Below are 6770 nucleotides of genomic sequence, written 5' to 3'. Positions count from 1 at the left end.
TGAGTCTCTTTCGACCATCAATTTCATTAGTGTGGTGCCTCTTCAGCCTTCCGTCAATTATTTCAACCGGTGAATTCTCGTTTTGTGCGGCTTTCTCCATCTCTTCTCCGGTGGATTCAATTCCAATTTTCGGTAGTGATTATATTCTTTCCCCCGGCTCAAGTGTTTTCCCTGCTCGTTCGCCTCTCGCTAGTTTATCATTCCGGAGTTCGGAAGACATCTCAGGAGATTCGTCTGTGTTCCAATTAATTTGAGGTTGTCACCTCATTCAAATATTTCAATTATTCCGGTGCATCATCTATCTTTTCAACAATCCTTTTCAACAGTGTTTTCTATTTGGTGGGCCCTAACCCACAGGTCTTTTCCCAGGATCTTACCTGACTCTTCTAATTCCCCCGGAGTTATTCTCAATTCTTTTCAAAGTGTGACGTAAGAATGGATTCCATCAGTCATATGCCTTCTCCGAGACCGATTTCAAATCATTTTCATTGTTGCCTCAACCTTTCGGTTTTTCATTCTCCCAGAGTATCTCAATAATTTTGGTGGTGTTTCTCGTCGTCTTTTGAAGACCGAAGAAGAGTTTTTCCTCTAAATCTTATCCGTCCTCTCGAAGAGTTGTGGTTCTAGCTTCATATCATCCTCTCGATTTATTGCAGTTTGTCATATATTCTTTCTTACCCATCCGGAGTTTGTCACAAGTTGATTTCTGTTTCGTTTCACCGGAGGCCAACATTCTAGCTACCGTTATCCAATTATCCCGGTGCTTCGTTCAAGTGTTCTTTAATCAGTTCATGATCTCTTTGTCCTTTTGCATCTAAATTCCCTCAAGCATATTGGTTATTCTAATCCTTCCCGGTGTTTCATTCTCTGTCGTCAGTCATTTACGAATTCTAACGGTGGTTCTTTCAGATTCTTTTTCCTTGATTATCATTTTAATCCATTCGTTCTTTTCAATCCTTGTCACATCCCTAGTCTGGTATGACCTAGACTAGCTAGTCATTTGTGCATCATGTTTAAATTTCATTTAAATTTGAAATGAGGATTGGTGGAACCCTCAGAATCATTTTTGAAAATGACCCAAATAAAAATTTCTCCAAAAGGGTCCAAGAAAATGCTCATGTTGCTCTCTGAAAATATTGGACAGAGATAAAAATCAAAACAATATTTTTAGGAGCTCATGGATATTTATTTTGGCCATTTGGATTAATTCGATAAATATTTGCATTGGAAATATATTGCTATATATATGAAATATGGTCCAAAAATTATGCCATTTATAAAGGAGCTCTGGAATAATATATCTAGCTCCTGCAAAAATTGGCATAAGGTATTAAATTGATTTAGTATTTTATTAAATCAAAACAAATGTCAGAAAACAAAATTAAAAAAAATGCCTACCTGTGCTCACCTGAGGCCTGGCACTGTGCGGCCCAGCTGGTCGGCCCAGCCGACTGGCTAGCGCCAGTCGTCCTCCACCTCCCGCCAGGAGGCCAGGGGCGTGTGGCCGACGCGTGCGCACCGCCGTGCCGCCACGGCACCTGCCTGCCTGTCCTCCCCCTCGACGCCTGGACGTCCGGAACGTCGCCACGCGCTGCCCCGCACCGCTCTCACTCCCCCTCGCTCTCCCTCCTCCCTGGTTCTCTCTTCCCCGAGCGCACCCGAGCGCTGCCGCCGCCATCGCTCACCATCGCCATGGCCACCAGCCCTCCCTAGTCGCGCCAGCGTGTCCAAGAGAACCGCCTCGGCTCCGTCTTCTTCCTCGATGCCCCACGCAACCGGGGACGCACCACAGCGCCTGCACCGTCCTCGTCTTCAACCTCGGCCGTCCGAGATCGTCTTCGCCGCCCTGCTCTGCTCCGGCCTTCCCCGAGCAAGCTGACCAGCCCATCGACCTCCCCTGAGCCTCTGCTTCGAACCCCTCTCCTCCCCCTCGCGATTACGCCGTCTAGGCCTCAGTTCCGCCATGGCCGAAGCTCGCCTCCGCTCGAGCTTGTCGCCGGCGTTGCTCCGGCGATCCTTTGGCCACGCCAGTGCACCTAGCACTCTCGCCGCACCTCGTAGTGCCCCGGTAGCGTTTTAGTTCGCGCATTTGCACGCTGCAGCCGCGCCCCCGAACACAGCCGAACTCCGGCGGCCGCAAACGTGGTCGCCGACGTCGTTCTCGGCCACCCCAGCTCTGGCCGAGGGCACTGCTCGACGCGCCACATCGCCAGCTCTTCGAAGAGCCTAAACACGCCTCGAACGGAGCCCTGTGGGTGATTTCCGCGGTGTTCCGCCGTCTCGGGCCTCGCCGGCGGCTAAACGCCGGTGAGTTGACCGGGTTAGACCCCCTGTTGACCCAGATTTGACCCGTGCGGGTCAATGACAGGTGGGGCCCGGCCCTGCTAATTTTAGTTTAGGATTAGTTTAGCAACTAATTATCGCTGTTAATTAACTGTGACACTGACAGTGGGCCCCAGCGCCACTAATCTTTTTAATTAGGATTAAACGAACCCTGTTTAACCCCCCTGTCACTGACGTGTGGGCCCCACACGTCAGGTTTGACCCCAGCCAGCCGCAGTTGACCGCTGACGTCGTGCTGACGTCATGCTGGCGCAATATATAATTTCTGGATTTAAATTAAATCAGGAAATTCCAGAAATTGTTTTAAACTTCAAAAATTCATAACAATTCAACCGTAGCTCAAATTAAAATAATTTATATATGAAAAATTATCAGAAAAATGCAATCTTTCCATCTGTACTAGTTTCATGCATGAAAAACCAACTTATACATGCTGAATATGGGAAAACACATTATGGCATATATAAGAGACCTAATTTAGAAATGCATTTGAACCTTTGGTTCAAATGGACTTCAAACCAAATGTTTACTAGTTACATTAGCTCAAACAGCATCACATCTACATGCCATGCTCATGCATCATATTGTTGCATATGATTGTGTTTTGATTGCCGGCACCGTTCCTTCTCGATAGGTCCTGCTCCGGAGACGTTCCAGAGTACCTGTCTGTGAAGCAGTGCCTCCCTTGTTGATTTACCAGGCAAGCAAACCCCCTTGTTCATTTCGATAAAACCCTACTCTCTCGCTCCTGCTCTCAGTTATTGCATTAGGACAACAACGATTCATATGCTACTTTGTGCTGCGGTAGTTGAACCCATTCCTCTGCATGACCTGTCATTGCCACAGTAAATAGTTGAAGCCCACTAGCATGTGTAGGAGTTGATTGAAGCCATTGTTGTGTTCCTACCATGCTATGCCTGCTATTGCTTAGAGTTGTGTCAGGTCTGGTTCATTGGGAATGAATTGGAGTGTTACGATGTGTTCCGATGCTGAGAGTTAAGTGTGTAAACACGATTTGGTAAAGGTAGCGGTGAGAGGCCATGTAGGAGTACATGGTGGGTTGTCTCACTGGAACCGTCCTTAAGCACTGAGTTCTATGTATGTTGTCCAATGACTCGATACTACCACACATTGGAATGCTTAAGTGCCCCTCTCGACTTATTAGCCAACTTGATCTCTGTCCAGGAGTCGCAACTAGTTTCTGGTGTTTGTAGGTAGTGCTATTTTTCTACCAAGTGGCACCCGGCAGGGTGCGCTTGGGACAGACTAGGCACACGTGGCCCGGTGTACCGAGTGGCACCCGGTTGGTGGGCTCGGGAACCCTGCTCACATCGTTTGGGGCCGTGAGCGACACCCCGGCCGGATCTCCTTGCGGATGGAACCCGAATAGGCGATAACCCTGGACTAGAGTCTTGTGTGGTTAGTCAGGTCGTGGCCGACACCCTCGCCAGGCTTCCGCTTGAAGGTTGCCGAGATACATGACGTGTACATGGCGGTAAGTGGCGAGAGCGTGTGTGAAGAAGTACACCCCTGCAGGGTTAACATGATCTATTCGAATAGCCGGGTCCGCGGTTATGGACTTCTTGGATGCTTACATGGTACATAGACAACTTGAAGTGGATACTCTAAAATGCTCAAGACAAGTGTGAGTGCTATGGATGGCCTTCTCGTAGGGAGACGGGAATGAATCCATAGTAGTGTATTGTATGGTGATTAGTGGACTCGTGTACGTTGTTTCACCTCAAGAGTTTCTAGTAGTCATAGAACAGGATAGCCACAGAGTCAAAGCTGGCTTGCTGCAACTAAACCCCACATTACCTCTTGATACAGATGCATGTATGATAGGATCTGATGTAAGTATTGCTGAGTACCTTTGTACTCATGTTGCTTTATTTATGTTTTGCAGCGGAGACTTCGGTCTTACTAGGGTTCTCATGGACTTCGACTAGTAGCTAGTACCTCAGCTACGATCTTGATCGGATGTTGTAGATAGTCAGGCTTTCAGCCTTTTTCATTTGTAGATGTCTGTACCCAGACATGTAATGCTTCCGCTTGTTGCTTGTATGCTCTGTATGATGGGTTTTGTGACCCCTGTTTGCAATAAATGCTATGATGGCTCTTCTGAGCCTTTATCTATATGATTGTTGAGTTATGCTGTGATGGCATGTTGTACAGCACATACTTGCATGTTATGCGTACGTGTGATGTGTATTGCTATGTGTGGGATCTGACTACCTAGTTGTTTATTCTTAGTAGCCTCTCTTACCGGGAAATGTCTCCTAGTGCTTCCACTGAGCCCTGGTAGCTTGCTACTGCTCCGGAACACTTAGGCAGGCCGGCATGTGTCCTTCTTCGATCCTGTGTCTGTCCCTTCGGGGAAATGTCACGCGATGAATACCGGAGTCCTGCTAGCCCGCTACAGCCCGGTTCGCCGGAGTCCTGTTAGCCCAGTGCTACAGCCTGGATTCACTCGCTGATGACCGACACGTTCGATGCTGGGTCATGGATGCCTGTCCCTGTAAGTTAGTGCCACTTTGGGTTTACGACTAGCCATGTCAGCCCGGGCTCTTTATCATATGGATGCTAGCGACACCATCATATACGTGTGCCAAAAGGCGCAAACGGTCCCGGGCAAAGGTAAGGCGACACCCGTGGGGATACCATGCGTGAGGCCGCAAAGGAATATGAGGTGTTACATGCTAGATCGATGTGGCATTGAGTCGGGGTCCTGACAATCCTACCGGTGGTTCATGAAGACTTTCTCAAGTTTTGTGCCACATTCCTCTTAATACTTTTTCAAGAAGAATAAGTAGTATGCAAAATCCTTTGCTTGTCATTAATCTAATTTCATGAAGGATAAGCATACAATAAATCTTATTCTTATTTCCTCAAAGTGAGTAATCCCTTTCTTCGAAGTTTGTTCTTGATGAATAAATTCTAGTTCCAAGTGTTTTCATCTTTTCTTTTCCGGAGTTCAAAATTTCCTCGTCCATTTTGTCGGAACCTCCATCTAAATCATCGCAAGGCTCATCTTATTCTTTCATCCTTCATTCTATCTCATCATCCTTTTGTTACCGGAGTTCTTCATGGTGGTTCTTCATGATTTAATCTTTTCTTCAAGAGTTCATCAAGATTTTGTTGGTGGAGTTCAAGTATCTTTTCTTCTCATCTCGAAGTGCAATTAAGTCTCTGTATTCTTTTGAAGTGGAGTTTTGCATTTCATCGTTCTTCTAAGCTATCCAATCATTTCCGTTTGTGGTCGGTTATCACCTCATAATTTTGAGATGTTTTCCATAAGTCCACAACAAGCTTATTCTTTCGTTGTTGATTTTCTCAACAACTCCATTCAATCCTTACTTCTAAATTCTTTCCATTCCATTCTTTCAATTCTTACGGAGGCATTGCTTTAATCATCTCGTCAAGTGGCATCCCATATTGTGAAGTTCGTGTTCTATTCCTCCATGTTTCAGCTGGAGTGCTGCCTAAATTCTTTCACTCTTATTCGTTTCTTATCTCGTTCTAACCGAAGTGGTCTCATAGTCTATCTGATTCCGTGAGCTTTCGATTCTTGTCATTTTCGTCGTTCCTCTCTTCTTCTCGAATGCTCTCGATTCTTTGCTTCTTCTCTTGAGTTCTTGTTTCACCTCATCCTTTTTCCTTTCCGTCTCGGTCCTAAGATCTCGGGACGAGATCTCTTGTTAGTGGAGGAGTGTTGTAACGCCCCGGATTCGATGCGCCAGGTGTCTGCCAGTTATTCGCCGTCATTGCCATGTCATTTGCTTGCGTGTTGCATTTTATCATGTCATCATGTGCATTGCATTACATACGTGTTCGTCTCATGCATCCGAGCATTTTCCCCGTTGTCCGTTTTGCAATCCGGCGCTCCTATGTCATCCGGCGTCCCCTTCTTGCCTCTCTTCGTGAGCGGGTGTTAAACGTTCTCGGAATGGACCGAGTCTTGCCAAGCGGCCTTGGCATAGCACCGGTAGACCGCCTGTCAAGTTTCGTGCCATTTGGAGGTCGTTTGATACTCCAATGGTTAACCGGGGAACCGTAAAGGCCTCTTTTGTCTTGCAGCCTAACACCCCTCCAAAGTGGCCCAAACCCAACAAACTCCCCTCCATGATCTCCGCCGTTCGATCACGATCGCGTGGCCGAAAACCGTGCTCCATTTGGACTCTCCTAGCTCCCAGAAACAATAAATATGCTCTTCCCCGAAAATTCGCGGATGAATTCCCCGAAACCCTAGCCTCTTCCTCCTCCTGCCACCGGACATGTCCACCCCGCGCTGGACACGTCCAGCGCTGCCGCCCGCGCCCAATCATGGCCTGCCACGTGGCACCCGCGCCCTCCCGCCGCCGCGGCCCGTGGAGCCCATCCGGGGCCCGCACGGGCCCGCTCCGCGCCCGCCGCCGCCCGTCCGCGCC

General features: G+C 47.9%; 1 pseudogene; it reads right to left on the bottom strand.

Moving 5' to 3' along the window:
* LOC119279737 overlaps window positions 1–6770 on the bottom strand; it is a 25712-nt pseudogene that overhangs the window by 8118 nt on the left and 10824 nt on the right.

This window comes from Triticum dicoccoides, chromosome 3B (genome assembly GCF_002162155.2).
Source record: "Triticum dicoccoides isolate Atlit2015 ecotype Zavitan chromosome 3B, WEW_v2.0, whole genome shotgun sequence".
NCBI lineage: Eukaryota > Viridiplantae > Streptophyta > Magnoliopsida > Poales > Poaceae > Triticum > Triticum dicoccoides.
This window is presented reverse-complemented; position numbering and strand designations above follow the sequence as displayed.